Below are 23,101 nucleotides of genomic sequence, written 5' to 3'. Positions count from 1 at the left end.
ATAATCTAATTAGACTTTTATAATCATATGGCTTAACTTACTAGGTTTCCTGACTAGCACTGTAACTAATTACATGCTTTAGCAAATTCATTATTTTAAAACATTAGAATTCATTAGAAGAAGTGACTCTTTCTTAGCCAAATAAATAAAGAAGCCTAAGAGGGAGAAGGATAAGGAATGGAGAATCATGTAGCTCTGCTGGATGGCAGTAGTAGTGCTGGAAAGCAAGTGAAGGGCTGGGACTATTGAACAGTTGATGAAAAACAGCCTTTGGCCTTCTCCTCTTCCACTCCCAATTTTACATGACTTGCTTTCCACTACAACCTGGATTCAACAGGCATGGTCAAACCTTTTGACTTGGGGCCAGCATGGTGGGTCAGGAGGGAGGCGGGGAAAGGTCAGGGGCAGGGGCATTATCATGAAGAGGAAGGGGAGAGTGTTTAACACACAACTGCTTGCTGATGGTGGACTTCCTGGGGCAACAGCATGGGTGGACCCTGGCGTCCTTGACCCACGGCTTGATGGCAATGCTCCATGCCCAAGCTGCACCCAAAGACCTCAGCACCAGCCTTGGACAGAGCCTCTTCCTGGCTTGCTCCTAGGCCTCTACCACCATAAGACTTAGCTGCTCCTTGCTGGTAAATAAATTATTTTCCTAACTTTCAATAGAATGAAATTACAGTAGAGTCTTGCTTATCCAAGCTCCGCTTATAATAATAATAATAATAATAATAATAATAATAATAATAATAATAATAATAAAAAAACTTTATTTATACCCCGCCACCATCTCCCCAACGGGGACTCGGGGCGGTTTACATGGGGCCATGCCCAGAGTAGAACAATATAACAAGTATAAATACAACATAACATAGAGCAATTAATACAATAAGTAATAATATACAATATACACTACAACACAAATCAAAGAAACAGTAAAAACAGGGCCAGCCACATGAATACAAAGATAAAAACTCAGGTGAGAAAGATAAGGGGAATGGAGACCACGGGGAGCAGGGACATACGAAAGTGGAACCGTCTAGAGGAAAGATATTGGAGAGGAGTAAGAAAAGGAATAAATAACAGTTACTCTCCAAAAGCGCAGCGGAAGAGCCATGTTTTTAAATCTTTTTTAAAAGCTAATAGAGTGGGAGCTTGCCTAATCTCAATGGGCAGTGAATTCCATAGTCAAGGGGCCACAGCAGAAAAGGCCCTCTCCCTAGTACCCACAAGGCGGACCTGGGATATAGGCAGTGGCGTAAGGAGGGCCTCCCCAGATGATCGGAGAGATTGGGCAGGTTTATAGTGGGAGATACGGTCACGAAGGTAAGTGGGTCCCAAACCGTTTAGGGCTTTATAAGTGATAGTCTGCACCTTGAATTGGGACCGGAAGATGAACGGCAGCCAGTGGAGCTCCTTAAATAAGGGAGTAGATCTCTCCCTGTAACTTGCCCCCGTTATTAATCTGACAGCCGAGCGTTGGACCAATTGTAATTTCCAGGCCATCTTCAAGGGAAGCCCCACGTAGAGCGCATTACAGTAGTCCAGTCTAGAGGTAACTAAGGCATGGACCACCGTGGTCAAATCAGACTTCACGAGGTATGGTCGCAGTTGGCGCACAAGTTTGAGTTGTGCAAAGGCTCTCCTGGCCACCGCCGACACCTGCGCCTCAAGCGTCAACGCTGAGTCCAGGAGGACCCCCAAACTGCGGACCTGTGATTTCAGGGGGAGTGCAACCCCGTCCAGCTTATCCAAGTTTTATAGTTTTCCTTTTAGTAGTCAATGTTTTTGTAGTCAATTTTTCAATAAATTGCAAAATTTTGGTGCTAAATTCATAAATACAGTAATTATTACATAACGTTATCGTGTACTGATCTGCTTTTTTCTATCCATTTGTTGTAAAGCATGATGTTTTGGTGCTTAATTTGTAAAATCATAATATAATTTGATGTTTAATAGGTTTTTCCTTAATCCCGCCTTATTATCCAACATTTCCGCTTATGCAATGTTCTGCCGGCCCATTTATGTTGGATAAGTGAGACTCTACTGTAATTAATCAAATTACATCCAATTCCAACTCCCCAGGTAGACTAGACTAATGAAATCAGTTTAATTTGTATAAAGGTTAGTTAATATTCAACAACTTATTTTGGGGGTCTAATTAGGAATAGCAACTGATTTTAAGCCATGGTACTTCAGTTCTGAAAGGATCACTGTTACAACAGTACATTATCAATGTTCAATCTGTCATGCTACCATTGCACTCAAGTGACAGCAAAAACTGAGAACAGTGGATCAGCTCTCTTTGTGCACTGTCATTGGCATAATTTATCTTTATCATTCATATGGGAAAAACACAACATGGGGGGCACTTAAGACTGCAAAGTACTGACCACAATCCTTGATAAAGTTAAGATTACAATGGAGATATGTTGTTTGAAGGAAGTATCTTTGAATACTGAGGTCACCTTTATCATTGGATATTATAGTTTGTTTTATCTCAAATATAAAATAGGTTTGAAGAAGTTTTGTCATTGCTTTGTTTTTGTAATTCAGGTTTGCAAAGTGTGATGGAAATTTTGTTTATTCATTCAGTTGTTTCCCTACCGGCCCTCCTGCAACCCCTGGTAGGCCCCCACAACAAGATCTAGGCCGCGCCGGACCGGGCGGCCTCCTCCCCCCCTGTCTCCAACCTCCTCCCTGGGCCTTTAAAGTTACCGCAAGCCCCTGGAAGCTGCGCCGATCCGGGCAGCTTCCTTGAGCCTTACCAGCGGCTTGGGTGGAGAGAAGACATTTGGGCCTGCGGTGGTTTGCGTCGTTTGGATGGCCCTCTGAGTTGTTCCCGCCGGCCTGTGTTCCTTCTGCTTCTGCCGCTGCCTTGTTGTGCTGCCTCCCGGCCTCCTTCACAGCTTTCTTCGTGGTGAGAGTTGAGCTTTGGGGCCGCGCCGGACCGGGCGGTTCTCCCAACCCTTTCCTTCAGTTCTCAAAGAGAGACAGCTGGGCCCTCTTCATCGGCTCTACTGAACAGGGTGGACTGTATGAAGCGGCGTTGTCAGGATCCTCAGTGCTGAAGCCGCCATCTATTTTATTCCATTTTATTTTATTTTATTTTATTTATTTATTTATTTTTCTCTCTCTCTCTTCTCCCCTCCCCTTTCTGAGTGTGTATGTGTGTGTATTTAGATAGGAGTGAGAAAATTTTATCTTGATGCAGGAAGACAGATTTGATTGTTGATAGGAAGTGGATTTGTGTATTTGGTACTTAAACATAGGAAGTGATCACATAGGATTCGTGAGTTCCAGGAAGTTAATTGTCTGGTATATTGTTGGTATTAGAATGTGAATGATGGTGTGCGCATGTTGGTTGATATACATCTGAGTGGAAAGAGTCAGTAGGAACGGTGTGTTAATTTTGAAAGATTAGAGTGGATACTATAGGAAGGTTTTTGAGGAAGTATTAGGAATGAGTTGGCAGGAATTTCCGAAGAAAAATGAACTACTTCACCTATGTGATTTGTTGGGAAAATCGTTCAGCACTGTTTTGTATCAACTGGAAACACTGAACAAGAAAATTGATCATCTTTTCAAGGGAATTTCCCTGATTGCGACAAACCCTTCTCCTATAGACGTTATAACAACTGTACCAACCAGTTCCACTAACATCAATGAGGAACTAAACGCTCTGGAAGACCATGGAAAAATAAAGCTAGAGGAGCAGAAAGTAGTTAATAGATCAGATTTGGAAGTGGCCAAGGATGGGGATGGGCTAGTATCTGGGAAAGAGGGTCAGGGGAGGGTGGCCTGGAAGGAAATTAATAGAGTATCCCAAAGGACAAACAACACACTGTCCCCAGAACTGTTTGGACAATCTCGAGATACTTCCTGCAATCTGTTGCGAACCAACAAGGTGGCAGTGGAAGTCTCAGACTCTTTGCTAAATAGAGGCAGATGGTCATCAAAGCGAGCTGTCCAGATATCTCTCTCTCAAATTCTTTCTTTGAGCCGGTCGGAAGTGAAGATCAAGACCATTGACTGGCTTCGCAGAGACTATCAATCTTGGAACCGCTCCTTATGTCTTCTCATTGGACTGGAGGATAGAATGTTACTGGAAGAACTGTTTTTGTACGGGCCTAAACTCCAACAATGGGGTATCATTCTTAAGAGGGTATTAGTAGACCCAGTGATCCGCCCCCTAGACATTGGGCTGACTCGTGAAATACAAGAGTCTCTAATTTCAAGCCATGTCTGTTCTACCCCCCCAGCCCTGTCATCAGTCATTAGCTGTGCCTAGTCCCCCTCCCTCATTAGATGATGTTATCATATTAGATGACTCCTCCTCTCTCATACCAGTGGAGATAAGCCTCTCTTTTAAACAATCAAATACACTTGGAGGCCTTTCATCCCAGGATAGCTGACTATCCCCTTCAATTGCCAATCTCAACAAGCCAATCCCTCAGGAGGAAGAGGGTTCTCACGGGGGGGGGGGGCCCATTGAGGTGGTGTGGGGGAGAAGGAAGAACGGTCACCAACAACCCAGGGAGAAGCGCAACAGAGTTATTGCGACCCTGGAGAGGAATAGGTGTGGTAGTCTCCAGGACAGACCCCTCAACCTTAAGGTCCTGCTTCTTAATGCCAGATCCGTCAATGGTAAGACAGCTATCATCCAGGATTTGATCCTGGATGAGGGGGCGGATCTGGCATGTATTACCGAGACTTGGTTGGATGAACCGGGTGCGGTGAATCTCACCCAGCTGTGTCCACCGGGTTTCGGGGTCCATCAGCAGGCCAGGGTGGAGGGGCGGGGAGGTGGAGTTGCGGTGATCTTCCGGCAGTCTATCGCCCTGATCAGATGCACCGTTCCACAATCTATGAGGTTTGAATGTGTCCTGCTGAAGGTGGGAGCCCGAGACAGCTTGGGGATTCTGTTGGTGTACCGTCCACCCCGCGACCCAGCAGTCTCCCTGTCTGAGCTAGCAGAAGTGGTCTCTAATGCGGCCTTGGTCTCCCAACAACTCATAGTTTTGGGAGACTTTAACATCCATGCCGAGACCACATTAACAGGTGCAGCTCAGGATTTCATGGTTGCCATGACGACCATGGGGCTGACTCAAGTTATATCTAGGCCCACACATCAGGCGGGACACACGTTGGACCTTGTCTTCATTGTGGACGGTGGCACAGTCAGAGTGGAAGAACAAAACATCCTTCCATTGTCATGGTCTGACCATCATCTGATCTGTTTAAGTTTCGCCGTGTCTTCTAACCTCCGCAGGGGTGGTGGACCCATTAAGATGGTCCGCCCCAGGAGGCTGATGGATCCAGATGGACTCCTGAGGTCTCTTGGGGATCTTCCTGTTCTGGAGACTGGCGATCCTGTCGATGTCCTGGCTGATCGCTATAATAGTGAGCTGACTAGGGCACTTGACACGATCGCTCCCGAACGCCCCCTCTCGCTGCGTAGAGTCACGTCAACCCCTTGGTTCACTGAGGAGCTGGCCGTGATGAAGCGTACGAGGAGGGGACTAGAGTGCATCTGGAGAAAATCTCAGGATGTGTCCGACCAAGCACGGGCTAAAGCCGCTATTAAGGCTTACTCCGTGGCTCTGCGAGCAGCCAGGAAAGCTTTCACGACTGCCCGCATAGCGTCTGCAGCCAATAGGCCATCGGAGTTGTTCCGAGTTGTTGGAGAGCTCCTGCGGCCTCCTGAGGCCCAGGAGCTTCCCGATGACTTGGCAACTCGGTGTAGCGATTTCGCACACCATTTCGCAGGCAAAGTTGCTCAGATACGTCATGAGTTGGACTCCAGCTTGACTGTGGTTTCAGCGGAGGTAACCGAGGCACCTGTCGGTTCCATCTTATGGGATTCTTTCCGGCTTGTTCTTCCTGATGACGTGGAGGGGATTCTTGGGTCTGTGAGGGCGACCACTTGTGCTCTGGATCCTTGTCCCTCTTGGTTGGTTAAACTGGCCAAAGATGGGCTGTTGGAGTGGTTTGTGGCCATAATAAATGCCTCCTTGGGTCAGGGGTCATTTCCATCCTGTTTTAAGCAAGCGGTGGTAAAACTGTTACTAAAAAAGACCTCGCTAGACCCATTGGTTTGTGACAATTACAGACCAATCTCCAACCTTCCATTTTTGGGCAAGGTTCTGGAGCGGGTGGTTGCCACGCAGCTCCGGGAGTTCCTCGATGACACTGATTTTCTGGACCGCTCGCAGTCTGGCTTCAGGCCTGGGCACAGTACCGAGACGGCTTTGGTCGCCTTGGTGGATGACCTCCGCAGGGAGCTGGACAGGGGGAGTGTGACCCTGCATGGTTCTGCTGTGGCTCCAGTCCTTCCTGGAGGGTCGTTCCCAGATGGTGAAGCTGGGGGACACCTGCTCGGACCCCTGGCCATTGACCTGTGGGGTTCCGCAGGGGTCTATTTTATCCCCCATGCTATTTAACATCTACATGAAACCGCTGGGAGAGGTCATCCGGAGTTTTGGAGGGCGTTGCCATCTCTACGCAGATGACACGCAAATCCACTATTCCTTTCCACCTGACTCCAAGGAAGCCCCTCGGGTGCTGAACCAGTGCCTGGCCGCTGTGGCGGACTGGATGAGGAGGAACAAGCTGAGGATCAATCCTGACAAGACAGAGGCCCTCCTGGTCAATCGTGCGTCGGATCGGAGTATTGGGTGGCAACCTGTGCTGGACGGGGTTGCACTCCCCCTGAAATCACAGGTCCGCAGTTTGGGGGTCCTCCTGGATTCAGCGTTGACGCTTGAGGCTCAGGTGTCGGCGGTGGCCGGGAGGGCTTTCGCACAACTCAAACTTGTGCGCCAACTGCGACCATACCTCGTGAAGTCTGATTTGACCACGGTGGTCCATGCCCTAGTTACCTCCAGACTGGACTACTGTAATGCACTCTACGTGGGGCTTCCCTTGAAGACGGCCCGGAAATTACAACTGGTCCAACGCTCGGCAGCCAGATTAATAACGGGGGCAAATTACAGGGAGAGATCCACTCCCTTGTTTAAGGAGCTCCACTGGCTGCCGTTCATCTTCCGGTCCCAATTCAAGGTGCAGACCATCATCTATAAAGCCCTGAACGGTTTGGGACCCACCTACCTCCGTGACTGTATCTCCTTCCATAAACCTGCCCGTTCCTTGCGATCATCCGGGGAGGCCCTGTTATCACCATTGCCTATATCCCAGGCTCGCCTTGTAAGTACAAGGGAGAGGGCCTTCTCTGCTGTGGCCCCCCGATTGTGGAACTCACTACCTACTGAAATAAGGCAAGCTCCCACTCTGTTAGCTTTTAGGAGAGAATTGAAAACATGGCTCTTCCGTTGTGCTTTCAGTGAGTAATTTCTGTCATATATCTCCGTATTACTCCCCTCCGAACTCCTATCCTCTAGATTACCCCTTCCAAATGTCCCTGCCCATAGTGGAGTACTTCTCTGTCCCTCTCACTCCGGGTTTTATCTTTGTGTTCAAGCGGCCTGCCCTTGATTTATTGTTTTTTTTTCTTTTTTGATTTCTTGATGTTCTGTTTATTATTATTTATTGTATTTTAAATGGTGTTATGATATGTTGTTTTTATATTTTATTATGTTGTATTGCTCTGGGCATGGCCCCATGTTAGCCGCCCCGAGTCCCCATTGGGGAGATGGTGGCGGGGTATAAATAAAGTTTTATTATTATTATTATTATTATTATTATTATTATTATTATTATTATTGTTTCTGACTCTTCATGACCTCATTGACCATCCCACACCAATGCTGCCTGTTGACCATCGCCACCTCCAGCTCATTCAAAGTCAAGCCAGTCACTTCAAAGATACCATTCATCCATCTTGCCCTTGGTCAGCTCCTCTTCCTTTTTCCTTCCATTTTCCTCAGCATCATTGTCTTTAGTAAAGAGTTACATTCCTATTTGTGAACCATCACTTTGGGACTATCAACAGAAACCAAAACCAAAACCTTCTTTCTGTTAACAGTTAGGGAAAGTGTATGATTAATTCATTATGTTTGTGGTTCACTCCATTTTCAACTCATTAGCAAATGTCACATTTGATATTACTTTCACCACTACTGTATATGGATATTTTTATGAAGAAAAAACCTGTAAAATGTATTCACCTTTTCAAGTAATAGCTCTTACTAGCATGAATGACACTTACGAATTATCCTCCATAAAATATTATTAATACTGATTTATGAAGTATTAGAAAAAAATAAAACATCGATGAACCATTGCTGTTGTTGGTGATGTATGTCTCTAAGTCATATCTGTCTTATGGTGACTATTAAGCAAATTTATCATAGGCTTTTTTCACACTCTCTTCTCTAGTTGCAGTACAACACTTATTTTCCCATGAAGACTGAGAAACATGAACTACAAGCATGAATTACAGTGCTTTTGAGACAAAAACTATGATTATGTATCTTTCATTCTGTAAGTTACTTTCCTGGATATTAGACAAATAGATAATACTCAAACATTTGAAATAGAAAAAGATGTTGATATTGGGATTCCAACAGTTAAATCGTGAAGATACTGCATCTATCAGCATCTCTATATGAAAATTTAGTTCTATTCCCAAAATTACAAAATATGTTTTTCAAACTTTACATCTCATAGTTATTGTTGATGATTTGAACTCTCCAATGCAAACCAAAGTAGAAACCTTCTGTATTTGACAAATTATGTCTGCAGGCTCATGGCTCAAACAGTGCAGCATGAAATGATTTTTCACCCTGATTGACAGATAAATACTTTCCTGACTTCACACTACCCTCCAAATACACAACAAAAAGGACACACTTCATGCATTCCTCTGTAAATAAATGAAGGATAAGAACCCAAATGATATGTGAACACACATGAATCAGCACTGCCAAAATTATTTGGTACACAGTTTTGTCCAACAGTAAGATTTTAACAAAAGGTTACAGTAGCCATCATAAACATTTTCTCCATGCAATGACTGTAATGCAACAGCTATACTGTTTATCTTAATAAATAAAATAGTTGATGCAAAACACTTACTGTGATGAGACCAAGTTATCACCAAGAGTCAGAATAGCAGTTTCCTCTCGTGGGAGATAAATCACTTGCTCCTCAGCATGTCTGAGTGCATGCCATAGCTTTCTGGCTTTCTTCTTCAAATAATACTGGATGTGCTGAAAGAATCAATGGGAAAAGTCAGCCAAAAAGCTAAGCTTGACACAAAAGCAATATATTCATACGTATTATCTTTTCTTTTCTTTTTGGAATGAAGTAGCTGGACATTATTAGTTCCCTTAAGAAAAATAGGGATACTTTAGTACGCTGAAAAACGAGGCAAGAGAGCTTGCAAAACACAGATTTGAGATTCCTCCTTCCTGAAGCCTTCCTTGTCACAAAACACTTCCTGAGCTAACCTGTATGTGCTCGACTTTTACTACAACTTACTTATACAATTATATAGAACATAGGACTCTGAAACCCTTTTTCTTCTTTAAAAAGAAGGGCAAGGAAATGATGACTCAAGAAAAGAGTGTTTGAAATTAGTACAATATAGGGAACACATTTCTTGCAGCAGATATAGCTTTCTCAGTTAAAATACTGCTTTGTGATAAAAAGAGATCATTAAATATATGCCAAGAGATATGCTGTAAAAAGAAAAGAAATAAATGAAGATACATTTTAAAAGCTATAATTATAGATAGATAGTTAGATAGATAGAGATTACGAGGGGGAGATTATGACATGAAATTACAATACTAGTGATTTAAGAAACAGTCTGAAACATAGAGCTTTAATGTTCTCTTACAGTACCTACTAGGCTTGCTGAAAGAATTCGATTTCCCCGTTTGTCGTTATTAATTCGTTAGTTTTGTAACTTGTGAAGCAATATTCGACCTAGATTGTCCAGTCGTGTGGATCCCGCGGTTTCGAACCGCAATAGGCCCTTTTTCAAATGTCGTCTTTTTTTCGTTAGGAAAACAAGCTTTTGCAAATCACCCAAACTTGCTTCAGTGCACTGGGGCAACCTAGCGTGTTGTTTCCACCTTGTGGCCAATCAGAGAGTAACTCAGGGGAGGGGCTTGTACGTCCTGAATGAAAAGAGCCAGCAGGGAGCCTCGTGGCTCATTTGCACCGGGAATCTGGAGAGGGTGGGAGTGAGATTCCAGGCAGGCAGGCAGGCAAGATTGCATTGCTGCATCACAGCTTCCTTGGCTGAGCTAAAGATTAGAAGACCGGGAGAAAAGGTGGGTGGGTGGGTGAGGAAAACTGTTGGGTGTTTGTGCAGGGTGTTTTTCCAAAGGGCCTGTGGGCTTTTTTCCCCACCAGCTTGGCGTTTGCCATTTGCCCAGCACTGCAGCCCTGCAACTTTTCTGCTGCACCATATTGCCTGGTGCGGGGTGGGCTTTTTTCTTTCAGACAAAGAGGAGTTCAGCAGCTTTTTGGGCGTTTGATTAGGAAACTTTTCTTTGCATAGGCATTAAAGTGAGTTGCAAATAGAAGAAATCAAATTTACCAATTTTCATTTTGCAAAGTCTGGCAAAACTCCCCATAATCCACCGAAAAACAATTTGGGGAAAAGGGAGGGTGTATTGTTTTTCCCTCTTTCCTTTCTCTGAGCTGCTCAATTTGGGCTCGCAGCAAATCTCTTTCTCCTATCAACCCTAGCAAAGTCTGGCCAAAGGTTGCAAGTCCCATCATCCTCCGCAATACAACTTGGTTTGGGCAAAAGGGAGGGTGTATTTCTTTTTCCCTCTTTCTTTTCTCTGAGCTGCTCAATTTGGGCTCGCAGCAAATCTCTTTCCCCTATCAACCCTAGCAAAGTCTGGCCAAAGGTTGCAAGTCCCATCATCCTCCGCAATACAACTTGGTTTGGGCAAAAGGGAGGGTGTATTTCTTTTTCCCTCTTTCTTTTCTCTGAGCTGCTCAATTTGGGCTCGCAGCAAATCTCTTTCTCCTATCAACCCTAGCAAAGTCAGGCCAAAGGTTGCAAGTCCCATCTTCCTCTGCAATACAACTTGGTTTGGGCAAAAGGGAGGGTGTATTTCTTTTTCCCTCTTTCTTTTCTCTGAGCTGCTCAATTTGGGCTTGCAGCAAATCTCCTTCTCCTATCAACCCTAGCAAAGTCTGGCAAAAAGTAGCAAGTCCCATCATCCTCTGCAATACCACTTGGTTTGGGCAAAAGGGAGGGCGTATTTGTTTTTCCGGCTCCCCAGGGGAGTGGGATCCAAGCCCCCATTTTGCCATCAGGCGATAAATCAAACCAACGTCGCACAAATCTTACATTTATTGGGAGGGGGAGGGGCTTGACCACTGTGGTATAATGGCCTCCAATCTGGATGCCTGGGGAAAGTCATTGCGCATTGTGGCAGCACAATGTGTCTCTTGGCCACCAATGTCCTAACATTTTGACAGATTTACGGGCACTGAAACAATGTTACACAAGTAGAAGAAGGACTTTCACAGTGATGGAACCCCTATTGAACAGGAAATAACAATTCAAAAGCAGGAACAGATTTTTGCAATTGTTAAATAAAGTTTTTTAATATGAACTATGAAATTGCGCAATAAATCTTAGGAAAGGGCAAACGCTCTGCAATTTGGCGATCAAAGCAGGGTGGATTGTGTTCTCCCACTGTACCAAATTTGATCAGTATAGTTGAAAAAATGAGTGCAGGAGAGCCCCATAAAAGCCCCCCCCCAGGCTGTTTTGGGCCACTGCGCATGCGCGTCCGCCATTAACGAATTACTTTTGAAACTAACAAATTTTCGTTAATTTCGAATATTTTTGTGGGCAAAATTTGGAAATGGCATCAGAAACGAAACGCTACCCCCCCCCCCCCACTTTTGAAACGAGTTTAGAATCAATTTTTTTTTGGATTGCTCAAGCCTAGTACCTACCTAACAGTGGCATAGAAACCATTATCCACTGGAATTTCTAAATTCAAAATATTCAAGATCCGAAATTGTCCATGATGGTGGCTAAGATAGCACCACCTTGATTTTTGATGGTTTAGCATATACAAACTCAATTTCACAAACAAAAGTATTAAAAATATTTTGTCTAAAATTACATTCCACTACATGCATAAATGGTATACGAAATATAAATGAATTTCATGCTTAGATTTGGGTCCCATCTTCAAGATGCTCTTAATGTATATGCAAGAATTCCAAAATCCAAGAAAAAAATGAAATACAGAACAGTTCTGGTTCCAAGCATTTTGGATAAGGGATACTCCATCTGTATAAGCTCAAAGAAAGCTACATACAGGCTCAGGCAAAGCCCAAAAAAAAGTAAAACAAGAACAGTGAGAGAAGTAGAGAGATAGGAAAGTGACAGCATGGGGTTAATATGTTGCATTCATGGTCTATGAATATTTTCAAAATCAATTTCTGTTCTTCTCCTATTCTCAAAATGTGAATATGTTCATACATAATGCCTCAACAGGAAGTCTGCATATTGGCATTAAATTATGGCACAGAGAAAAATTGCATGTGGATTTGGTCATAGCCCTTTGCATTGGTATATGAATATAATGGTTATCAAGATGAGTTATCACATTATTTTGTAGATAACACCACCACAGGCATGATGAAGTTTTGAAAGCAAGGAATACCAGAAACATACATTCTAACAGTTCTGAAGTTCCATAGTAGGACGAAATGCACATTCATTTTAACAATTCTACTTTAATATATTTTGAACCACACATTTCTAAAATACATTCAGATGAAATATGAGATTATAAAGAAATTAAAATATACAGCTTTTCAAGATAGCTGGTGAATCTTGAAGCTGGTAAATGCACTGCTCTAGGAAAATGGAAGAGCAATTCTGAACAAAAGAGAGATGAATGTGTTCACTCAGGACTCAGCAAGTACTTTCGTAAGTAGCCAAGCACAGAACAAAATAAGATTTACTTGAATATCCGAATGCTTTTGTTGACTGTTTTTAATACAACAACTAATTTTAGCCATTTTCTTTCCTTTATAAGAAAATATCTGGGACTTATTCTGCAGAAATATTAAGTATGCAAAATATTTTATGTGCAAAAACATTTTTCTATGTATAAAATGCTGTTTCCTCTGCAAAATGTGATTTTTTTTCCTGGCTGCTCAAAATGTTGCTTTTTGTGTAAAAAGAACTGTCTGAATTGTCTGAAATATCTGAATTTTGTGCAGCATAACTTCCAAACTAGAAAGATTCCTATTAGTATTGGTTATTTTTGAAGTTGTTCCAATCTTATCCTCTAGAAAAGGAAGTGGATGGTAGAATGGAGAAAATGTATCACTAGGTTAGACCCTGGATTTATTTATTTTTTTGGAACTTCTTTCAATTAGTTTGTTAGCCAAGGATACAGATAACTTTTGTTAGAATTTTAAAAGATTCCTACTTCATTGGGCATTTAAAAAGCACAATAAAACAGTTTTCAAGGCATTGTTTTTCATATATTATTATCTGCTTGAATGCCCTTTTAATACTATGGGGAATTTAACAACAATCTAATAATATTTCAAGACATGCTTATTTGCTCAAGCAAATTTACACTTAATTTTCAAGTATGATTAAAATATTTTAATTCTAAAAACATACATTTACAGAGTACAAATATATAATTTGCTCTGTTACGTGTAGTTGGAAGTAATTAGTGTTTTCCTCAATATGTTAAAAATGGGAATGAAAAATTTTATTATAATTTCTAATTAAGTAATTTTATTCATTTCATGTTTTGAAAGTTAATTTTTATTCTCAAGACTGTTTAAAAGCCTGTAGTTCCATGAAACTTGATTTTGTTGAGTTGCTAACAGTTTCTATTTTTCAAACAGCTGAAGTATTGGTCTAACTATCTTTAAAAAGGTAAAGGTTTCCCCTGACGTTAAGTCCAGTCATGTCTGACTCTGGGGGTTGGCGCTCATCTCCATTTCTAAGCCCAAGAGCCGGCGTTGTCCATAGACACCTCCAAGGTCATGTGGCCGGCATGACTGCATGGAGTGCCGTTACCTTCCCACCGGAGCGGTACCTATTGATCTACTCACATTGGCATGTTTTCGAACTGCTAGGTTGGCAGAAGCTGGAGCAACAGTGGGCGCTCACTCTGCTCCTCCCTCGGGTTTGAACCTGGGATCATTCGGTCTGTAAGTTCAGCAGCTCAGTGCTTTAACACACTTTGCCCTAACTATCTTATGTATCTGAAAGGCCTTGTTTTGGCTTAGTCGAAGTAATAATCATATCCAGAAGTTGGCAGTAGACTCATGCTGGGTAAAACATACTTGTGAAAACTAGTATGTAGATCAGGGGTCCCCAAACTAAGGGCCATGGGCCAATTTTAGCCAAGGTCATTTACCCTGAACTGTAGACTTAGGGTCACCATAAGTCTGAAATGACTCGAAGGCACATAGCAACAACAATTCTAATTAATTTGACTGCTTTAAAAGTTTGAAGACCCCTGATGTAGATTAGCAAATTAGAATGTGCTTGGGTTTAGGCCCTCTAAGGGCCCTTGTATATATGCCCCAAAACAGTGACCCAAATGATGCTACAGGTTAACCCAGATTAATCCAAAGGAAACTTGGATTTCCCATTTTATTTTGGATTAATAAAACACCTCAACAGATTCAGACATTACTGAAAGATCCAAATCTGTTGAGGTGCTGGGCTTGTGAGAATTGACTCCCAGGACTGCATTGTGATCCCAGGGATCAATCCCCACAGCCGTCCCAGTTCTTCTTGATACTGGAGCCCGGAGAAGTGGGAGGGGGCTTCCCTTTCCCCACCAGTTTCCCATTCTCCCCAAATAAGCCTACTGGAGGGGTCTGTATTCAAGACATTTGAAAATGATGCAAATCCCCCCCCAACCACACACACACACACCTCCTGACATGTCATTTTTAAGCATCAGGAATACTCTATGGAGGGGCCTGTGCTGCCAGCAGTCCCCTTGGGTAATTTTTATTGGGGGAAATGGGAGTCTGGGAGGCGGGAGCTGGTTGATCCAGGATGGCATCTAGCCACCCCCCAAGGGAAAAACCGGTGTTGTGGGGGGGGGGGGGGGACACAGAAATTAGTAGGAAATGGATTATTTTAATCCATCTCTTCCCATATTTCTGCCCTGTGTAGAAGAGCCCTAACTGATACACTGGAGCTATTTCCTAAGGACTATTAGTTACTGATGTTTCTGTTCCACCATATTCTGCAGTTTGCACTCCTGGACCTCAAATATTTCTTGCAATTTGAATTTAGCATGGAATGAAGTAAGAGCTGCCATTTCTGCTTGCACTAAGAAGAAATAAATCATATAAGTCTGGAAATGTCACATTTGGATTAGTTGCAGTTTGGTCTTTCAACTGCACAACTTGTGAAATGTTAGTGGAAAATACTCATTTCTAGAAAGGATTTACTTTAAGTGCTCCCAAACATTTTCTAAGCTTCCACATGAATTACCAATCTTAAAATAAAAAGCAACTACATACTAACAGTATCGCACAGGTACAAGTATGAAGCACAACTGTTTGGATCCTGAGTACTGACCTCCTTTCTTCCTGCTTTTTTCAAGATCCAAGCCACTGTTCTAAGTGAAATTGAATGGCATAACCTTACTAAGGGAATGCTTTAGTATGTCACCTTCACTTCTGCGACTAATTTGTGCTTACAACGTCTAATTAATTGATTCAGAGACAACTGAAACTTATTAAAACAATTATTGTTCTCCCTTGAGATTTCTGTGCCAAATCCAGGCGATGTTATGTCTTAGCCTTTGAGATCCCATATGCACCATGACATTTGATAATTGGTAGCAATAACAATAGGCTAATTAATTATTTTCCATAAGTCTTACAATTTATTATGTGGGCTTTAAAATCCCATATCTGATTTTTATCAATGGGAGCCTTTGTTTTGAAACTACATGGCTTATAAGAGGTGGACAAACCCACACAAACAAAACAAAACAAACCACACTTCAGAGTTCCTATTCATTTGCTTTCCCACCATTTTAGTGGAATAGAGTTGTTTGTTGGTGGTTTTTGATTTACTTATAAAGGACAATACTCAATAAATCTATTGAATGATTTGCATTACAGAAGGGAATGATAGCTGTATGCAATGCACAACGTATGGCTCTAGCTAGCATGCTTTTTATTTAATGTGTAAGACATATTTTAAATAAAGGTTAGCAAAGGTAAGTAAGCAAGAGTAGCTAAGGATTCAGCAATGCTTTATTATTAAAACAAGTAGTTGTTAAATTCATGACACGATATGTATGCAATTTATATTGGCACAAAATATGAATGCTCAACCACACAAATCATTGAGAGTAGCCTACAGAGCAGGGCTTTCCATAAGCCCTTCTAATAATTTTTCATGAGACCGTGACTCACCCTTTATTAATGCCAGCATCAATAGATTATTGTAATGGATACAGGGTGTAAATGTAGTTTTAACCTTGGCAAAAGCAGGATGGTAGTGATCACAATTATAAATGCATGTCTTATTGCTGAAAACCACAGTAAAACTTTTCTAAATGGCTTAAAAGAGGCAAGATGAACAGATGATTTTACTTGAAGTTCTCCACCCTGTTCTTCAGGCAGGCCTACCAATGCAGCAGACAAATGCAGTTCCTAACAAACCATTATGCAATAAACTTCTCATACCATAGAGCCTCGCATATCCAACATAAACGGGTCAGCAGAACATTGGATAAGCAAAATGTTGGATAATGAGGGATTAAGGAAAAGCCTATTAAATGTCAAATTACATATGTGGATGTGAATTTTGTAAATTGGATGTTGTTCATCCTGCTTGTGAGAAGAACTGGTTGAATTCCTTGATACGTTATGTTTTTAGTTGTTTATAATTTGTGTAGTTCTTTGGTTTCATTAAAAGGTAAGTGATCATCTCTGAAATATGAAAAGAACAGAATGCGCTGTCATTATATAAATAAAAGTGATTTGGTCAAATTCACATTACTATCCTGGAGGCTGGCATTTCCCTATTCCCCTTTGGGGCCTCTGGAACTATAAGGAGTCAGATATGGAGAGAGGTTCTATAATAAAGCAGCATTAACTCACAATTTTTTTTGAAGTTCAGTCCCACTTTGTGAGCATAGTTTTAATTTCATCTACTTTCCCACTGCTCTGGAGTATTTGAGTGCTTAGAATATGAATATTTTAATAATGGATAATAGGCCGGACACTGTGCCCTAGGGGAAAAGTCTGCACCAGCCGCGTCTCACGCTTCCTGGCAGGCGCCTGACATGCAGAGAGGCCCACTGACAACATTGGATAATACAGAACGTTGGATGAGTGAAGGTTGGATAAGCAACACTATTGTATTTACAATTTCCATAAGAAGAACTGAAGAACACTTTCGTTACAGCAAAGCTATAGAAGGATCTGTTAGGCATGCCATGGCCTACAGGTATAATTCTGTTCATAATCTTATCTGGTACATCCATCATTCTTCAATAAATGTCAACAGTCTCCATATGATCTAGATGCCACTGAAAATTTGTTCTTGAACAACAGTATGACATGAAAGAATTTGGAAAGATACTTTTAGGCATGTGCGATCAGTTAAAAAATGTTTCAAAAGTCATTACAAAACTATAATGAGAGTAAAAAAAATGTTTATTTTTCGTTATAGTAACTGTGCAAATGGGGAAACTTCAGGAGCTCCTTTCCCCCTCATTGTTACAGCTATTGTGGTTAAATGTGCTAGAACACACTTACCACTGTTAACCTATGAAATTTCAGAACCTTTCACTTATCCACAGATTTTGGGGGAATTTTCAAGGTTTTTATAAAAAATACTACAAGAGTGATCTCCTTGAATTTTCTATACAATGACACAAGGTAACAGGGGATCATTCCCCCAGCTTTCAGAAATATTCTTACTCCAATTGCTTTTAGGGAATTTTAAAAAGTTTTGACAAAACACAACAGCTATCTGATTGAATGTCTCTCATATTAATCAATAGAATTTCCATTTAGGGATTTCATCCCAGCCCAGCACAGAGATTTACTTATTAGAAGTATCAGTCAACAATTTATTGGAACTCTGGCTGGCTCTGGTATGGAGGGAAGATAGCTCCCCCCTCTCCTTAGCTTTCTAATGCTGAGCAGAATTCTGGGAAATGTAGTTTAGGGCAGGGCCTTTTGAATTCTCTGGCATAGGGCTCCTCGCTTTCCACAACTACATTGCTAAGAATTCTGTGCTTTCTTTCCCAGCAAACTCTGCTTCTTCCTTCTGCTTCCCTCTCCTAATCGTGAGAGGCCATTAATTTAAAGAGGAAAAGCAGCCCTTTTGGTTTGGCTTTGCTTTGCTTCCTTGCGCTGAAAATGAAACTGACTTTGGGAACCTTCTGAGATTTACAAAATGCAAAAATATTGGGTAAGTTTTGATTCTTTTGGCATGGGCCATGCATTGGATATTTCATCATAAATATGAATTTGGCGACTAATGACAAAAATTGCACACCCCTAAAAATTAGGTACAGACATGGTTCAAAGACCTGTTAGCTAAATTAACATCCTGAATGTAGAAATCCTTGGCCTGTGATCTTACATAAGAAAGAGTCAAAGTTACCGGCTATCAAGTCACATTTGAAAAGGAAGGAAGTTATGCATGTATTGCTAGAACAAAGAAAAAATTACAACTGTTATTTCTATGGTCTGACCATGAAATCTATGCATTTTTGAAATGAAAATGCTCATAAAACTGCAAAATATACATATCAATCAACAATCAGAAAATAACAATCCCTATTTTAAAAAAAAAATCCTCAAACTACTGTAACTTTATATTTCTGGAAAAAGCTCAGCACTTCCATCTTCAGTATACAGGAAGTGATGTTTCACTACATCCATTTCAAAAGATAACAGCAAACTATAATTGGTGCCGGCGTATTTTAATCACTTCCACAAAGAGAAGTTTATAACATTATATAGAGGCAAATGTCATTCTTTTATGTACTTATGGTACTTCTGGGGTTTCTTAATTGTTTTTCCATGGTTTCCCTACAGATGTTTACAGCATATATAATAATAATATGATTTTTCCCCAAAATTAATGTAATGTGGCACTCTCTGACACCTTGTAGCATGATCCAGACAATGTTCCTTCCAAAATGCAGCATAATGTAGCATGCTATATTATCACAGGCCATCAATAGGAATGATTCTTAAAACTGATAAGGTATTTTTTTGTTTCTTTTTCTTCCTGTTGAAAAGTATTGGAAATGTTTTATTTTTCAAAAATAGAAAAACGTCAACTTTACACTGGACTTAACTTCAAACATCTCCTCTGTGAAGGGAGGACGGTGGAAATGTGGAAAGAAGCAATAAGAAAATGTTGATAGATTCCAGGAAGTGTCAAAAGATTGCCCATAAAAAAGACAAGACTGGTATTTTTAAAAAAACAAACTACTACGACTAAAAGGCTGAATTATACTTATGCGAAGCTTTTCATTAATTATTTTACTTTGTCTTTTTGCCCTTCTCTTTCTGCTCATTTTTGCTGTACTTAGATTTCTCCATGTCAATTTTGTTTAGCTTCCTTATTACCAAGTTTTGCACTTTTCTTTCTTGTTGATGCTTCTGTTAAAGTTATTGACAACCATGGTACTGCAGAGCTATGTTGTGTCATTCATTGATTCCCCTTTTCTTTTAGCCAGGAGCTACTCTGTTTTCTTTATAGCAGCCTCCTTTCTAACTGAAAAAGTGACAAGGGGTTTCATTATTTCTGGTGTCAAACACTACACTGTTCCAATTAAGGAGTAACAATGTTATCGCACAAAAGAAGATTGCTTGACAGTATCACTAAGTAGATGTACTTGGCAAACTACTGTGTGCATAGGAGAAAATAGTACAATTTTCTAGGGGGTGGAGAGAGCGGAGAGAAAGAAACCTAAAATACATTTAACAATGGGAGGTAAAGCACATGTTCTCCATGATGAGTTCACAGAGATTGAAAACATTCATATGAAGCCTAATAAATTCATATTAATTTTAACTCAAAAATAAATTTGTTTTAGTGAACTACAGGCAATTAATTTGTTATATGAATAACTAAAACACTTTTTAATTTTTAAAAGTTTAAATCATGAAAAACAGCCCCTCCAACAAAAACACCCCAAAATGAATTAAAGGTACAATAAAATAATTACTAAAGAAATATTTTTACTCAAACTGCTAACATCATTTTAATGTCCCAGAGTGTTGTGCAAGGGTCTTTTTTTTATTTTCTAAATAACAAGTTGCTATTCATGAAATGCTGAACAGAATTTACTTTCAGGGGCATGACTATTAGATCTTCATCAACAGCTTTGAAATACATTAAGGAAAGATAAAGTGGCAGGTTATTTATACCAAATCACTGTAAGCAAGATAAATATATATTACTAATTAGCGTCTACATATTTTTCTTTACACTCTATCTTATTCTTCACTTTCTTTGAAGAATTTTAGTGCAAAATAAAACTGAACATTTCATATTAATTTCAGAACATGTTAGTTTTCAGATATAATTCTATACTTCTCATAGCAAAAGTGAGAAGCTTTTATAGAACTATACTTATAATCAAAAAGATATTTTAATTTCAAATAGGATTAGCACAATAAAAATAATGAGTATTGAGCTATTTATAGAAAGTTATGGAACATATGGCTTATGAAAGACCATTTTGACTTTATAATACTTAGTCCATCTGCCCACCCTACCCCCAAAAATCTCACCTCTTCAAAAATAGACAATACAGTAGAATGTTATTAAACACTATACAACTGCTTTTCTGACCACTAGGTAATACTATGGTACATTTTGTAATACAATACAAGGACCATGCAAGACCAAGATGGCACTAGACAAGGCAGAGTTAGTATTTGGTGTTGATTTTCATATGGAGTTTAAAATATCAGCTTTGACACATTGGAGTTTAAAAGACACTACCACAGCTTTGACAAATTTAAGATTTAGCCAGAAAAAGTGCATTGGAAATATATGGATGGGACATTTCCTCCCATTTTCTCAATTATGGGCAAAGCAGAGGTCATATTTCCTTCTCTCTGTCTCCTCCATATACATGCACATGGCACTGTAAGAGGAGACTATATATGAAAAGGTCAAACATGTGGGAATCATTTAATCTGGATTTTCCATTAGACTCAGTAACAATCTCTGTACTAGTTTGTATATACAGTAGAGTCTCACTTATCCAACATCAGCTTATCCAACATTCTGGATTATCCAACGCAGTCGGCCTTTTAGTAGTCAATGTTTCTGTAGTCAATGTTGTGATATTTTGGTGCTAAATTCGTAAATACAGTAATTACTACATAGCATTACTGCATATTGAACTACGTTTCCTGTCAAATTTGTTGTATAACATGATGTTTTGGTGCTTAATTTGTAAAATCATAACCTAATTTGATGTTTAATAGGCTTTTCCTTAATCCCTCCTTATTATCCAACATATTCACTTATCCAAAGTTCTGCAGGCCTGCTAATGTTGTTACCATCGCTGCTACCAGCACACAAGAAGTGAGTCCTGCTGCCACACCCCCAGCCCTGCTTCTACTCGTGTGAGGAGGAAAGGAGGAAAAGAAGAGGGTGGTGGAGGAGGAGGCCTTAGAACACCTGCCTGCTGCTCACTTCTTGTTGTTACCATCGCTGCTACCAGCACACAAGAAGTGAGTCCTGCTGCCACACCCCCAGCCCTGCTTCTACTCGTGTGAGGAGGAAAGGAGGAAAAGAAGAGGGTGGTGGAGGAGGAGGCCTTAGAACACCTGCCTGCTGCTCACTTCTTGTTGTTACCATCGCTGCTACCAGCACACAAGAAGTGAGTCCTGCTGCCACACCCCCAGCCCTGCTTCTACTCGTGTGAGGAGGAAAGGAGGAAAAGAAGAGGGTGGTGGAGGAGGAGGCCTTAAAACACCTGCCTGCTGCTCACTTCTTGTTGTTACCATCGCTGCTACCAGCACACAAGAAGTGAGTCCTGCTGCCACACCCCCAGCCCTGCTTCTGCTCGTGTGAGGAGGAAAGGAGGAAAAGAAGAGGGTGGTGGAGGAGGAGGCCTTAGAACACCTGCCTGCTGCTCACTTCTTGTTGTTACCATCGCTGCTACCAGCACACAAGTGAGTCCTGCTGCCACACCCCCAGCCCTGCTTCTGCTCGTGTGAGGAGGAAAGGAGGAAATGAAGAGGGTGGTGGAGGAGGAGGCCTTAAAACACCTGCCTGCTGCTCACTTCTTGCTGTTACCATCGCTGCTTGCCAGCACACCCCCAGCCCTGCTTCTGCTGGTGTAAGGAGGAAAGAGAGAGGGGAAAACTTTAAAAACTCCATAAACATTCTGGAGAAGAAGGCAGAGCAGCTGGCTTTAAAACATTCGCGTTCTCAGTCCTACCGTTCCCTCTGCCCCTCGGCCTGCTATGAAGCGTGGCCTACTGGTTTGTCCTTGGGCTCATCTTCAGCTGTTCACATCTTATCACATCTTTTTGCATCTGGCAGCCTTTCAAGGGGTTGAGACTTTGGGAATTTCTGGGCTGGGCCCATACCATCGCTATTACCACCACTGGCTGACTTCTGGGGTTGGACCCATTGCCAGAATTTAATCTAAATTTGGTTGGACCTGGGAAGACTTTGTTAATTTGTCTTTGTTAATCTGAGCCGTCAATCCTCTTGTGACTGGGAAGTTGAGAGCAGTACTGTATAGCTGCTAAAAATCCTGTGTGGCTGCTAACCTAATGTTAAAATGTGGTGGTGCTGTAATCACTGATCGGGACTGCCCCCCGGAACCAGATTGGTTTTTTGGCAATAGAAATTTATTCAATGTATTTAACAGATAGGCACTTTAGATATAGGATTGGCTCCTCCAGCCCCTTAGTTTTATTGTTACTTATGTACTGTGCACTTTATAGCCTCCAACTGTTACTAGGATTCTGCTTTTACAATATCTCCCATTCCTCTGCACAGGTCACTTTCAGTAATTGGAACGTGGATGTGAATGTAAAAGGGGAGGGGGAGTGTTGGAGGGTTTTGGAGACTATGTAAGGGGGGTGGGAAGAGGGTGGGAAGTGCCACAAGTGGGCTTGTTCAATTGGCGCAGTCAGG

At 41.3% G+C, this 23,101-nt stretch overlaps 1 protein-coding gene across 6 annotated transcripts in view; it reads right to left on the bottom strand.

Annotated features, from left to right (window-relative positions):
- Positions 1-23,101, bottom strand: part of gulp1 (GULP PTB domain containing engulfment adaptor 1) — a 225,049-nt gene that overhangs the window by 115,903 nt on the left and 86,045 nt on the right. For all 6 annotated transcript variants that reach the window (XM_062963509.1, XM_062963527.1, XM_062963519.1 and 3 more), the window contains exon 2: positions 9,037-9,170. The gene's annotated coding sequence lies outside the window, so the exon portion shown is untranslated. The remainder of the gene's footprint in view (positions 1-9,036; positions 9,171-23,101) is intronic.

Source organism: Anolis carolinensis, chromosome 1 (assembly GCF_035594765.1).
Source record: "Anolis carolinensis isolate JA03-04 chromosome 1, rAnoCar3.1.pri, whole genome shotgun sequence".
Lineage (NCBI taxonomy): Eukaryota > Metazoa > Chordata > Lepidosauria > Squamata > Dactyloidae > Anolis > Anolis carolinensis.
This window is presented reverse-complemented; position numbering and strand designations above follow the sequence as displayed.